Source organism: Oncorhynchus keta, unplaced genomic scaffold (genome assembly GCF_023373465.1).
Source record: "Oncorhynchus keta strain PuntledgeMale-10-30-2019 unplaced genomic scaffold, Oket_V2 Un_scaffold_3956_pilon_pilon, whole genome shotgun sequence".
Classification (NCBI taxonomy): Eukaryota; Metazoa; Chordata; class Actinopteri; order Salmoniformes; family Salmonidae; genus Oncorhynchus; species Oncorhynchus keta.
Genome location: NW_026290928.1, coordinates 225,924 through 240,740, shown reverse-complemented (window position 1 = coordinate 240,740; position 14,817 = coordinate 225,924). Strand labels below are relative to the sequence as shown.

Sequence of the window (14,817 nt, the reverse complement as noted above, 5' to 3'; positions counted from 1 at the left end):
CCAGTCTGGAATATCTCTGACAACGTGACTATATCTGTTCTCTATATCTATAATGTTAAGATGGTCCCTGTACATCTCTGATGTGTGTTGTTCTCTAATAGCTAGTTACTGGTCCCTGTATATCTCTGATGTGTGGTGTTCTCTCTAATAGCTAGTTACTGGTCCCTGTATATCTCTGACAACGGTTGTTCTAAAGCTACTGGTCCCTGTATATCTCTGATGTGTGTTGACAAGGGTCCCTGTATATCTCTGATGTGTGTTGGAATGCCCTATCAATATAAAGCAGGGGTGTCCGATGTGTTGTGTCCCTGGGTATAAAGGGTCTGTGTGGGAGGCTGGGTGTGTTGTGTGGGTGGCTGGGTATAAAGGGTTGTGTACTGGTCTGGGTATATAGGGTTGTGTGGGTGGCTGGGTATAGCTAGGGTTGTGTGGGTGGCTGGGTATATCTTGTGTGGGTGGCTGGGTATATAGGGTAGCTGTGGGTGGCTGGGTATATCTTGTGTGGGTGGCTGGGTATATAGGGTTGTGTGGGTGGCTGGGTGTAGTTGTGTGGGTGACTGGGTGTAGTTGTGTGGGTGGCTGGGTATATAGGGTTGTGTGGGTGGCTGGGTATATAGGGTTGTGTGGGTGGCTGGGTATATAGGGTTGTGTGGGTGGCTGGGTATATAGGGTTGTGTGGGTGGCTGGGTGTAGTTGTGTGGGTGACTGGGTGTAGTTGTGTGGGTGGCTGGGTATATAGGGTTGTGTGGGTGTCTGGCTGTAGGCTTTTCCTCCAGCCCAACCAACCCAGTAGTGCAGCTGACTCGACTAATATAATGATTTATTTAAAGACTGTGATTAGCTGATTTGGTGAATCAGGTGTGTCACTGCTTTGGCTCCCAGAATGCCTTTTTAGATGATTGGGTGAATCGGGTGTTACTGCTTTGGCTCCCAGAATGCCTTTTTAGATGATTGGTTTGTGTTTCCTCCAGGTCTGGACTCTGACCTGTCCACTCTGCTGGTGTGGCTGGCCAAGAACCGATCCATCCGACACCTCTCACTGGGAAGAACTTCAACAACATCAAGTCCAAGTACGATGGGGGGCGGGCTGGGTCAGCACTGGGGGAGGGCTGAGTCAGCACTGGGGGGGCTGGGGAGGGCTGGGTCAGCACTGGGGGAGGGCTGGGTCAGCATTGGGGGAGGGCTGGGTCAGCACTGGGGAGGGCTGGGTCAGCACTGGGGGAGGGCTGGGGAGGGCTGGGTCAGCACTGGGGGAGGGGTGGGTCAGCACTGGGGGAGGGCTGGGGAGGGCTGGGTCAGCACTGGGGGAGGGCTGGGGAGGGCTGGGTCAGCACTGGGGGAGGGCTGAGTCAGGACTGGGGGAGGGCTGGGTCAGCACTGGGGGAGGGCTGAGTCAGGACTAGGGGAGGGCTGGGTCAGGACTGGGGAGGGCTGAGTCAGGACTAGGGGAGGGCTGGGTCAGGACTGGGGAGGGCTGGGTCAGCACTGGGGGAGGGCTGGGTCAGCACTGGGGGAGGGCTGAGTCAGGACTGGGGGAGGGCTGGGTCAGCACTGGGGGAGGGCTGAGTCAGGACTAGGGGAGGGCTGGGTCGGGACTGGGGAGGGCTGGGTCAGCACTGGGGGAGGGCTGGGTCAGCACTGGGGGAGGGCTGGGTCAGCACTGGGGGAGGGCTGAGTCAGCACTGGGGGAGGGCTGAGTCAGCACTGGGGGAGGGCTTGGTCAGCACTGGGGGAGGGCTGGGTCAGCACTGGGGAGGGCTGGGTCAGCACTGGGGGAGGGCTGAGTCAGCACTGGGGGAGGGCTGGGTCAGCACTGGGGGAGGGCTGAGTCAGGACTGGGGGAGGGCTGGGTCAGGACTGGGGAGGGCTGGGTCAGGACTGGGGAGGGCTGGGTCAGCACTGGGGAGGGCTGAGTCAGGACTGGGGAGGGCTGGGTCAGGACTGGGGAGGGCTGGGTCAGCACTGGGGGAGGGCTGAGTCAGGACTGGGGGAGGGCTGGGTCAGGACTGGGGAGGGCTGGGTCAGCACTGGGGGAGGGCTGGGTCAGCACTGGGTCAGGGCTGGGGAGGGCTGGGTCAGGACTGGGGGAGGGCTGGGTCGGCACTGGGGGAGGGCTGGGTCAGGACTGGGGGGAGGCTGGGTCAGGACTGGGGGAGGGCTGGGTCAGGACTGGGGGAGGGCTGGGTCAGCACTGGGGGAGGGCTGGGTCAGCACTGGGGGAGGGCTGGGTCAGCACTGGGTGAGGGCTGGGTCAGCACTGGGGGAGGGCTGAGTCAGCACTGGGGGAGGGCTGAGTCAGCACTGGGGGAGGGCTGTGTCAGGACTGGGGGAGGGCTGGGTCAGCACTGGGGGAGGGCTGAGTCAGGACTGGGGGAGGGCTGGGTCAGGACTGGGGAGGGCTGGGTCAGCACTGGGGGAGGGCTGGGTCAGGACTGGGGGAGGGCTGGGTCAGCACTGGGGAGGGCTGAGTCAGGACTGGGGGAGGGCTGGGTCAGGACTGGGGAGGGCTGGGTCAGCACTGGGGGAGGGCTGGGTCAGCACTGGGGCAGTGCTGAGTCAGCACTGGGGAGGGCTGAGTCAGCACTGGGGGAGGGCTGAGTCAGGACTGGGGGAGGGCTGAGTCAGGACTGGGGGAGGGCTGAGTCAGGACTGGGGGAGGGCTGAGTCAGGGCTGAGTCAGGACTGGGGGAGGGCTGGGTCAGGACTGGGGAGGGCTGGGTCAGCACTGGGGAGGGCTGGGTCAGCACTGGGGGAGTGCTGAGTCAGCACTGGGGGAGGGCTGAGTCAGCACTGGGGGAGGGCTGTGTCAGGACTGGGGGAGGGCTGGGTCAGGACTGGGGAGGGCTGAATCAGCACTGGGGGAGGGCTGGGTCAGCACTGGGGAGGGCTGAGTCAGGACTGGGGAGGGCTGGGTCAGGACTGGGGAGGGCTGGGTCAGCACTGGGGGAGGGCTGGGTCAGCACTGGGGGCAGGCTGGGTCAGGACTCGGGGAGGGCTGGGTCAGCACTGGGGGAGGGCTGGGTCAGCACTGGGTCAGGGCTGGGGAGGGCTGGGTCAGCACTGGGGGAGGGCTGGGTCAGCACTGGGGGAGGGCTGGGTCAGCACTGGGGGAGGGCTGGGTCAGCACTGGGGAGGGCTGGGTCAGCACTGGGGAGGGCTGGGTCAGCACTGGGGGAGGGCTGGGTCAGCACTGGGGGCAGGCTGGGTCAGGACTCGGGGAGGGCTGGGTCAGCACTGGGGGAGGGCTGGGTCAGCACTGGGTCAGGGCTGGGGAGGGCTGGGTCAGCACTGGGGAGGGCTGGGTCAGCACTGGGTCAGGGCTGGGGAGGGCTGGGTCAGTACTGGGGGAGGGCTGGGTCAGCACTGGGGGAGGGCTGGGTCAGGACTGGGGGAGGGCTGGGTCAGGACTGGGGGAGGGCTGGGTCAGCACTGGGGGAGGGCTGGGTCAGCACTGGGGGAGGGCTGGGTCAGCACTGGGGGAGGGCTGGGTCAGCACTGGGGAGGGCTGGGGAGGGCTGGGTCAGCACTGGGGGAGGGCTGGGTGAGGACTGGGGGAGGGCTGGGTCAGCACTGGGTGAGGGCTGGGTCAGCACTGGGGGAGGACTGGGGGAGGGCTGGGTCAGGACTGGGGAGGGCTGGGTCAGCACTGGGGAGGGCTGGGTCAGCACTGGGTCAGGGCTGGGGAGGGCTGGGTCAGCACTGGGGGAGGGCTGGGTCAGGACTGGGGGGAGGCTGGGTCAGCACTGGGGGAGGGCTGGGTCAGCACTGGGGGAGGGCTGGGTCAGCACTGGGGGAGGGCTGGGTCAGCACTGGGGGAGGGCTGGGTCAGCACTGGGGGAGGGCTGGGTCAGCACTGGGGGAGGGCTGGGTCAGCACTGGGGGAGGGCTGGGTCAGCACTGGGGGAGGGCTGGGTCAGGACTGGGGGAGGGCTGGGTCAGGACCAACATCCTTACTGTCTGGCTGGAGACTGAAGCATTCACACAACACATCCCTTAACAAACACACAACACATCCCTTAACAAACAACACATCCCTTAACAAACACACAACACCTCCCTTAACAAACACACAACACATCCCTTAACAAACACACAACACATCCCTTAACAAACACACAACACATCCCTTAACAAACATCACATCCCTTAACAAACACACAACACATCCCTTAACAAACACACAACACATCCCTTAACAAACACACAACACCTCCCTTAACAAACACACAACACATCCCTTAACAAACACACAACACATCCCTTAACAAACACACAACACATCCCTTAACAAACACACAACACATCCCTTAACAAACACACATCCCTTAAAAACACACAACACATCCCTTAACAAACACACAACACCTCCCTTAACAAACACACAACACATCCCTTAACAAACACACATCCCTTAAAAACACACAACACATCCCTTAACAAACACACAACACATCCCTTAACAAACACACAACACATCCCTTAACAAACACACAACACATCCCTTAAAAACACACAACACATCCCTTAAAAACACACAACACATCCCTTAACACACACACACATCCCTTAACAAACACACAACACATCCCTTAACAAACACACAACACATCCCTTAACAAACACACAACACATCCCTTAACAAACACACAACACATCCCTTAACAAACACACAACACCTCCCTTAACAAACACACAACACATCCCTTAACAAACACACAACACATCCCTTAACAAACACATCACATCCCTTAACAAAACACATCACATCCCTTAACAAACACACAACACATCCCTTAACAAACACACAACACATCCCTTAACATACACACAACACCTCCCTTAACAAACACACAACACATCCCTTAACAAACACACAACACATCCCTTAACAAACACACAACACATCCCTTAAAAAACACACAACACATCCCTTAACAAACACACAACACATCCCTTAACAAACACACAACACATCCCTTAACAAACACACAACACCTCCCTTAACAAACACACAACACATCCCTTAACAAACACACAACACATCCCTTATCAAACACACAACACATCCCTTATCAAACACACAACACATCCCTTAACAAACACACAACACATCCCTTAACAAACACACAACACATCCCTTAACAAACACACATCACATCCCTTAACAAACACACAACACATCCCTTAACAAACACACAACACATCCCTTAACAAACACACAACACATCCCTTAACAAACACACAACACATCCCTTAACAAACACACAACACATCCCTTAACAAACACACAACACCTCCCTTAACAAACACACAACACCTCCCTTAACAAACACACAACACATCCCTTAACAAACACACAACACATCCCTTAACAAACACACAACACATCCCTTAACAAACACACAACACCTCCCTTAACAAACACACAACACATCCCTTAACAAACACACAACACATCCCTTAACAAACACACAACACATCCCTTAACAAACACACAACACATCCCTTAACAAACACACAACACCTCCCTTAACAAACACACAACACCCCTTAACACACACACAACACATCCCTTAACACACACACACACATCCCTTAACAAACATACAACACCTCCCTTAACAAACACACAACACCTCCCTTAACAAACACACAACACCTACCTTAACAAACACACAACACATCCCTTAACAAACACACAACACATCCCTTAACACACAACACATCCCTTAACAAACACACAACACATCCCTTAACAAACACACAACACATCCCTTAACAAACACACAACACATCCCTTAACAAACACACAACACCTCCTTAACAAACACACAACACATCCCTTAACAAACACACATCCCTTAACAAACACACAACACATCCCTTAACAAACACACAACACATCCCTTAACAAACACACAACACCTCCTTAACAAACACACAACACATCCCTTAACAAACACACATCCCTTAACAAACACACATCACATCCCTTAACAAACACACAACACCTCCTTAACAAACACACAACACATCCCTTAACAAACACACAACACATCCCTTAACACACACAACACATCCCTTAACAAACACACATTCCTTAACAAACACACAACACATCCCTTAACAAACACACATCCCTTAACAAACACACAACACATCCCTTATCAAACACACACACATCCCTTAACACACACAACACATCCCTTAACAAACACACAACACATCCTTAACAAACACACAACACATCCCTTAACAAACACACAACACATCCCTTAACAACAACACATCCCTTAACAAACACACAACACATCCCTTAACAAACACACAACACATCCCTTAACAAACACACAACACCTATCCTTAACAAACACACAACACCTCCCTTATCAAACACACAACACATCCCTTAACAAACACACAACACATCCCTTAACAAACACACAACACCTCCCTTAACACACACAACACATCCCTTAACAAACACACATCCCTTAACAAACACACAACACATCCCTTAACAAACACACAACACATCCCTTAACAAACACACAACACATCCCTTAACAAACACACAACACATCCCTTAACAAACACAACACATCCCTTAACAAACACACAACACATCCCTTAACAAACACACAACACCTCCCTTAACAAACACACAACACATCCCTTAACACACACAACACATCCCTTAACAAACACACAACACATCCCTTAACAAACACACAACACCTCCCTTAACAAACACACAACACATCCCTTAACAAACACACAACACATCCCTTAACAAACACACATCCCTTAACAAACACACAACACATCCCTTAACAAACACACATCCCTTAACAAACACACAACACATCCCTTAACAAACACACAACACATCCCTTAACAAACACACAACACCTCCCTTAACAACAACACATCCCTTATCAAACACACAACACATCCCTTATCAAACACACAACACATCCCTTAACACACACAACACATCCCTTAACAAACACACATCCCTTAACAAACACACAACACATCCCTTAACAAACACACAACACATCCCTTAACAAACACACATCCCTTAACAAACACACAACACATCCCTTAACAAACACACACACATCCCTTAACAAACACACATCCCTTAACAAACACACAACACATCCCTTAACAAACACACAACACATCCCTTAACAAACACACAACACATCCCTTAACACACACACACATCCCTTGACATACACACAACACATCCCTTAACAAACACACAACACATCCCTTAACAAACACACATCCCTTAACAAACACACAACACATCCCTTAACAAACACACAACACCTCCCTTAACAAACAACACATCCCTTAACAAACACACAACACATCCCTTAACAAACACACAACACATCCCTTAACAAACACACAACACATCCCTTAACAAACACACAACACATCCCTTAACAAACACACAACACATCCCTTAACAAACACACAACACATCCCTTAACAAACACACAACACATCCCTTAACAAACACACATCCCTTAACAAACACACAACACATCCCTTAACAAACACACAACACATCCCTTAACAAACACACATCCCTTAACAAACACACAACACATCCCTTAACAAACACATCCCTTAACACATCCCTTAACAAACACACAACACATCCCTTAACACAGACACAACACATCCCTTAACAAACACAACACATCCCTTAACAAACACACATCACATCCCTTAACACACAACACATCCCTTAACAAACACACAACACATCCCTTAACAAACACACAACACATCCCTTAACAAACAACACATCCCTTAACAAACACAAACACATCCCTTAACAAACACACATCCCTTAACACACAACACATCCCTTAACAAACACACAACACATCCCTTAACAAACACACAACACATCCCTTAACAAACACACAACACATCCCTTAACAAACACACAACACATCCCTTAACAAACACACAACACATCCCTTAACAAACACACAACACATCCCTTAACAAACACACAACACATCCCTTAACAAACACACAACACATCCCTTAACAAACACACAACACATCCCTTAACAAACACACAACACCTCCCTTAACAAACACACAACACCTCCCTTAACAAACACACAACACATCCCTTAACAAACACACAACACATCCCTTAACAAACACACATCCCTTAACACACAACACATCCCTTAACAAACACACACACATCCCTTAACAAACACACATCCCTTAACAAACACAAACACATCCCTTAACACACAACACATCCCTTAACAAACACACAACACATCCCTTAACAAACACACATCCCTTAACAAACACACAACACATCCCTTAACAAACAACACATCCCTTAACAAACACACAACACATCCCTTAACAAACACACAACACATCCCTTAACAAACACACAACACATCCCTTAACAAACACACAACACATCCCTTAACAAACACACAACACATCCCTTAACAAACACACATCCCTTAACAAACAACACATCCCTTAACAAACAACACATCCCTTAACAAACACACAACACATCCCTTAACACACACACATCCCTTAACATACAACACATCCCTTAACAAACACACAACACATCCCTTAACAAACAACACATCCCTTAACATACAACACATCCCTTAACAAACACACAACACATCCCTTAACAAACACACATCCCTTAACATACAACACCTCCCTTAACATACAACACATCCCTTAACAAACACACAACACATCCCTTAACAAACACACATCCCTTAACATACAACACCTCCCTTAACATACAACACATCCCTTAACAAACACACAACACATCCCTTAACAAACACACAACACATCCCTTAACAAACAACACATCCCTTAACACACAACACATCCCTTAACATACAACACATCCCTTAACACACAACACATCCCTTAACAAACAACACCTCCTTAACAAACAACACAACTCCCTTAACATACAACACATCCTTAACACACAACACATCCCTTAACAAACAACACATCCCTTAACATACAACACATCCCTCATATCCCTTAACACACATCCCTTAACAAACAACACATCCCTTAACAAACAACACACATCCCTTAACACAAATCCCTTAACACACAACACATCCCTTAACAAACAACACAAACACACAACACATCCCTTAACACACAACACATCCCTTAACAAACACACACCATCCCTTAACAAACAACACATCCCTTAACATACAACACATCCCTTAACACACAACACATCCCTTAACAAACAACACCTCCCTTAACACACAACACAACACATCCCTTAACAACAACACATCCCTTAACAAACAACACATCCCTTAACAAACACATCCCTTAACAAACACACAACACATCCCTTAACATACAACACACATCCCTTAACATACAACACATCCCTAACAACACACAACACATCCCTTAACACACACACACATCCCTTAACAAACACACACACATCCCTTAACACACACACATCCCTTAACATACAACACATCCCTTAACATACAACACATCCCTTAACAAACACAACACATCCCTTAACAAACAACACACATCCCTTAACAAACACATCAACATCCCTTAACAAACACACATCCCTTAACAAACACACAACACATCCCTTAACAAACACACAACACATCCCTTAACAAACACACATCCCTTAACAAACAACACACATCCCTTAACAAACACACATCCCTTAACAAACAACACATCCCTTAACACACAACACATCCCTTAACAAACACATCCCTTAACACACACACACATCCCTTAACATAACACACATCCCTTAACAAACACACACACATCCCTTAACAAACACACATCATCCTTAACACACAACACATCCCTTAACAAACACACACACATCCCTTAACACACAACACATCCCTTAACACACAACACATCCCTTAACACACAACACATCCCTTAACACACACAACACATCCCTTAACACACAACACATCCCTTAACACACAACATCCCTTAACACACAACACATCCCTTAACATACACACAACACATCCCTTAACAAACACACAACACATCCCTTAACAAACACACATCCCTTAACAAACACAAACACATCCCTTAACAAACACACATCCCTTAACAAACACACAACACATCCCTTAACAAACACACACATCCCTTAACAAACACACAACACATCCCTTAACAAACACACACATCCCTTAACACACACACATCCCTTAACATACAACACATCCCTTAACATACAACACATCCCTTAACAAACAACACATCCCTTAACATCCCTTAACAAACACACATCCCTTAACACACAACACATCCCTTAACACACAACACATCCCTTAACACACACACATCCCTTACATCCCTTAACATACAACACCTCCCTTAACAAACACACAACACATCCCTTTAACAAACAATTTTCACAAACACCCTTAACACACAACACCTCCCTTAACAAACACACAACACATCCCTTAACAAATCACAACCATCTTAACACACAAATACATCCCTTAACAAACACACAATCACATCCTTAACACACAACACATCCCTTAACAAACACACATCCCTTAACAAACACACAACCCTCCCTTAACAAACACACAACACTCTCCCTTAACAAACACACATCCCTTATCAAACACACAACACATCCCTTAACAAACACACAACACCTCCCTTATCAAACACACATACGGTTACACACCATTGTGTCTCCATATTGTCATTGTTTTTAGTCTTTATAAACCTCATTACCGGTTGTCTTTGTTTCTCAGAAATCTGGCCCCTGTCCTGGACAATCTGGTTCATATGATTCAGGAAGAGGAATCGGTGAGTTTTCCATCAGTATGAGTTGAATGTCATGAAAACAGACTGTCTGTTCAAACAGCTCTTACACTAACATGCCTTTATCACAATTTTCACAATTTCACAGTATTATTCCGACCTCATAGTATGGCAATATATATAAAACACAGGAAAATCACATGTGTGACTGCACTGGTCCTTTAAATAAGGGTTTAATAAATACATTACAGCATGTTTCATCATTCTCTGGATCATTTCTGTTCATATTACAGTAAATCACAGCCTTCCTCTGGGTATTATCCCTGTCAACCCTCCCTCAGCCTGGGCTGCTCTGACTACAGGGGATGGTGTTATTCTGGATCTCTGCTCCGTCACTGTGTCTGGGGTGGAGGGAGAGGGGGGTTGGTAGGGGTGGGGTAGAATCACTGTGTCTGGGGTGGAGGGAGAGGGGGGTTGGTAGGGGTGGGGGGAGGGCAGAGTGAGGGAAGAATCACTGTGTCTGGGGTGGAGGGAGGGAGAGGGTTGGTAGGGTGTGGGGGGTAGAATCACTGTGTCTGGGGTGGAGGGAGAGGGGGTTGGTAGGGGTGGGGGGTAGAATCACTGTGTCTGGGGTGGAGGGAGAGGGGGTTGGTAGGGGTGGGGTAGAATCACTGTGTCTGGGGTGGAGGGAGAGGGGGTTGGTAGTGGTGGGGTGTGGAGGGGAGATCACTGTGTCTGGGGTGGAGGGAGAGGGGGGTTGGTAGTGGTGTTGGTGGGGTAGAATCACTGTGTCTGGGGTGGAGGGAGAGGGGGGTTGGTAGTGGGGGTAACCTCTCTGAATGCTGTGGAGGGCAGAGTGAGGGATGTAACCTCTCTGAATGCTGTGGAGGGCAGAGTGAGGGATGTAACCTCTCTGAATGCTGTGGAGGGCAGAGTGAGGGATGTAACCTCTCTGAGGGCATGCTGTGGGAGGGCAGAGTGAGGGATGTAACCTCTCTGAATGCTGTGGAGGGCAGAGTGAGGGATGTAACCTCTGAATGCTGTGGAGGGCAGAGTGAGGGATGTAACCTCTCTGAATGCTGTGGAGGGCAGAGTGAGGGATGTAACCTCTCTGAATGCTGTGGAGGGCAGAGTGAGGGATGTAACCTCTCTGAATACTGTGGAGGGCAGAGTGAGGGATGTAACCTCTGAATGCTGTGGAGGGCAGAGTGAGGGATGTAACCTCTGAATGCTGTGGAGGGCAGAGTGAGGGATGTAACCTCTGAATGCTGTGGAGGGCAGAGTGAGGGATGTAACCTCTCTGAATGCTGTGGAGGGCAGAGTGAGGGATGTAACCTCTCTGAATGCTGTGGAGGGCAGAGTGAGGGATGTAACCTCTGAATGCTGTGGTAAGAGTGAGGGATGTAACCTGTGCTGTGGAGGGCAGAGTGAGGGATGTAACCTCTCTGAATGCTGTGGAGGGCAGAGTGAGGGATGTAACCTCTCTGAATGCTGTGGAGGGCAGAGTGAGGGATGTAACCTCTGAAGGATGTAACCTCTGATGCTGTGGAGCGCAGAGTGAGGGATGTAACCTCTCTGAATGTATATTACTGCATGACATGTCAGGGTACAGGTCCACATAGAGACATCTGGCTTGGCTTCTTGGCAGACTGGGCTGAGATGGTTTAGGGTGTGTGATATCGCTCTGATATTATCTCCTCTCTGGCTCCCAGTGCCAGACAGTATGAGGAGGAGAAACAGATCCCAGTGCCAAGACAATATGAGGAGGAGAAACAGATCCCAGTGCCAGACAGTACGAGGAGGAGAAACAGATCCCACTGCCAGACAGTATGAGGAGGAGAAACTGATCCCAGTGCCAGACAGTATGAGGAGGAGAAACAGATCCCAGTGCCAAGACAATATGAGGAGGAGAAACAGATCCCAGTGCCAAGACAATATGAGGAGGAGAAACAGATCCCAGTGCCAGACAGTATGAGGAGGAGAAACTGATCCCAGTGCCAGACAGTATGAGGAGGAGAAAAACAGATCCCACTGCCAGACAGAGTATGAGGAGGAGAAACAGATCCCAGTGCCAGACAGATCCCAGTGCCAAAAAGTATGAGGAGGAAAACAGATCCCAGTGCCAGACAGATCCCAGTGCCAGACAGTACGAGGAGGAGAAACAGAGACAGATCCCAGTGCCAGACAGTATGAGGAGAAACTGATCCCAGTGCCAGACAGATCCCAGTGCCAGACAGTATGAGGAGGAGAAACAGATCCCAGTGCCAGACAGTATGAGGAGGAGAAACACATCCCAGTGCCAGACAGATCCCAGTGCCAGACAGTATGAGGAGGAGAAACAGATCCCAGTGCCAGACAGTATGAGGAGGAGAAACAGATCCCAGTGCCAGACAGATCCCAGTGCCAGACAGTATGAGGAGGAGAAACAGATCCCAGTGCCAGACAGATCCCAGTGCCAGACAGTACGAGGAGGAGAAACAGATCCCAGTGCCAGACAGATCCCAGTGCCAGACAGTATGAGGAGGAGAAACAGATCCCAGTGCCAGACAGTATGAGGAGGAGAAACAGATCCCAGTGCCAGACAGTACGAGGAGGAGAAACAGATCCCAGTGCCAGACAGATCCCAGTGCCAGACAGTATGAGGAGGAGAAACAGATCCCAGTGCCAGACAGTATGAGGAGGAGAAACAGATCCCAGTGCCAGACAGTACGAGGAGGAGAAACAGATCCCAGTGCCAGACAGATCCCAGTGCCAGACAGTATGAGGAGGAGAAACAGATCCCAGTGCCAGACAGATCCCAGTGCCAGACAGTATGAGGAGGAGAAACAGATCCCAGTGCCAGACAGATCCCAGTGCCAGACAGTATGAGGAGGAGAAACAGATCCCAGTGCCAGACAGATCCCAGTGCCAGACAGATCCCAGTGCCAGACAGTATGAGGAGGAGAAACAGATCCCAGTGCCAGACAGATCCCAGTGCCAGACAGTATGAGGAGGAGAAACAGATCCCAGTGCCAGACAGATCCCAGTGCCAGACAGTACGAGGAGGAGAAAGATCCCAGTGCCAGACAGATCCCAGTGCCAGACAGTATGAGGAGGAGAAACAGATCCCAGTGCCAGACAGTATGAGGAGGAGAAACAGATCCCAGTGCCAGACAGTACCAGTGGAGAAACAGTGCCAGACAGATCCAGTGCCAGATCAGTATGAGGAGGAGAAACAGATCCCAGTGCCAGACAGATCCCAGGAGGAGAAACAGATCCCAGTGCCAGACAGTACGAGGAGGAGAAACAGATCCCAGTGCCAGACAGTATGAGGAGGAGAAACAGATCCCAGTGCCAGACAGTACGAGGAGGAGAAACAGATCCCAGTGCCAGACAGTACGAGGAGGAGAAACAGATCCCAGTGCCAGACAGTACGAGGAGGAGAAACAGATCCCAGTGCCAGACAGATCCCAGTGCCAGACAGTATGAGGAGGAGAAACAGATCCCAGTGCCAGACAGTACGAGGAGGAGAAACAGATCCCAGTGCCAGACAGATCCCAGTGCCAGACAGTATGAGGAGGAGAAACAGATCTCAGTGCCAGACAGATCCCAGTGCCAGACAGTATGAGGAGGAGAAACAGATCTCAGTGCCAGACAGATCCCAGTGCCAGACAGATCCCAGCGCCAGACAGCCAGACAGATCCCAGTGCCAGACAGTACGAGGAGGAGAAACAGATCCCAGTGCCAGACAGCCAGACAGGTCCCAGTGCCAAACACAACACACACAATGACATGTTGGTGGGACGAGGAGGAGAAACAGATCCCAGTGCCAGACAGTACGAGGTGGAGAAACAGATCTCAGTGCCAGACAGATCTCAGTGCCAGACAGCCAGACAGATCCCAGTGCCAGACAGTACAAGGAGGAGAAACAGAAAGAATCAGTATGTCTCCAGTGAGGCGAGAGAAAACAGGAAAGGA

At 49.9% G+C, this 14,817-nt stretch overlaps 1 long non-coding RNA gene and 1 pseudogene across 1 annotated transcript; one reads left to right on the top strand and one right to left on the bottom strand.

The window, feature by feature from the left end:
• The window catches only part of LOC118381799 (F-actin-uncapping protein LRRC16A-like), a 279,527-nt pseudogene that overhangs the window by 197,337 nt on the left and 67,373 nt on the right, over nt 1-14,817 (top strand).
• LOC127928779 (uncharacterized) lies at nt 11,883-12,380 on the bottom strand. Its single transcript, XR_008132181.1, has 3 exons — nt 12,302-12,380; nt 12,046-12,234; nt 11,883-11,967 (listed from the first exon to the last, which is right to left on the bottom strand). It is a non-coding gene; the product is annotated as an uncharacterized LOC127928779 (long non-coding RNA).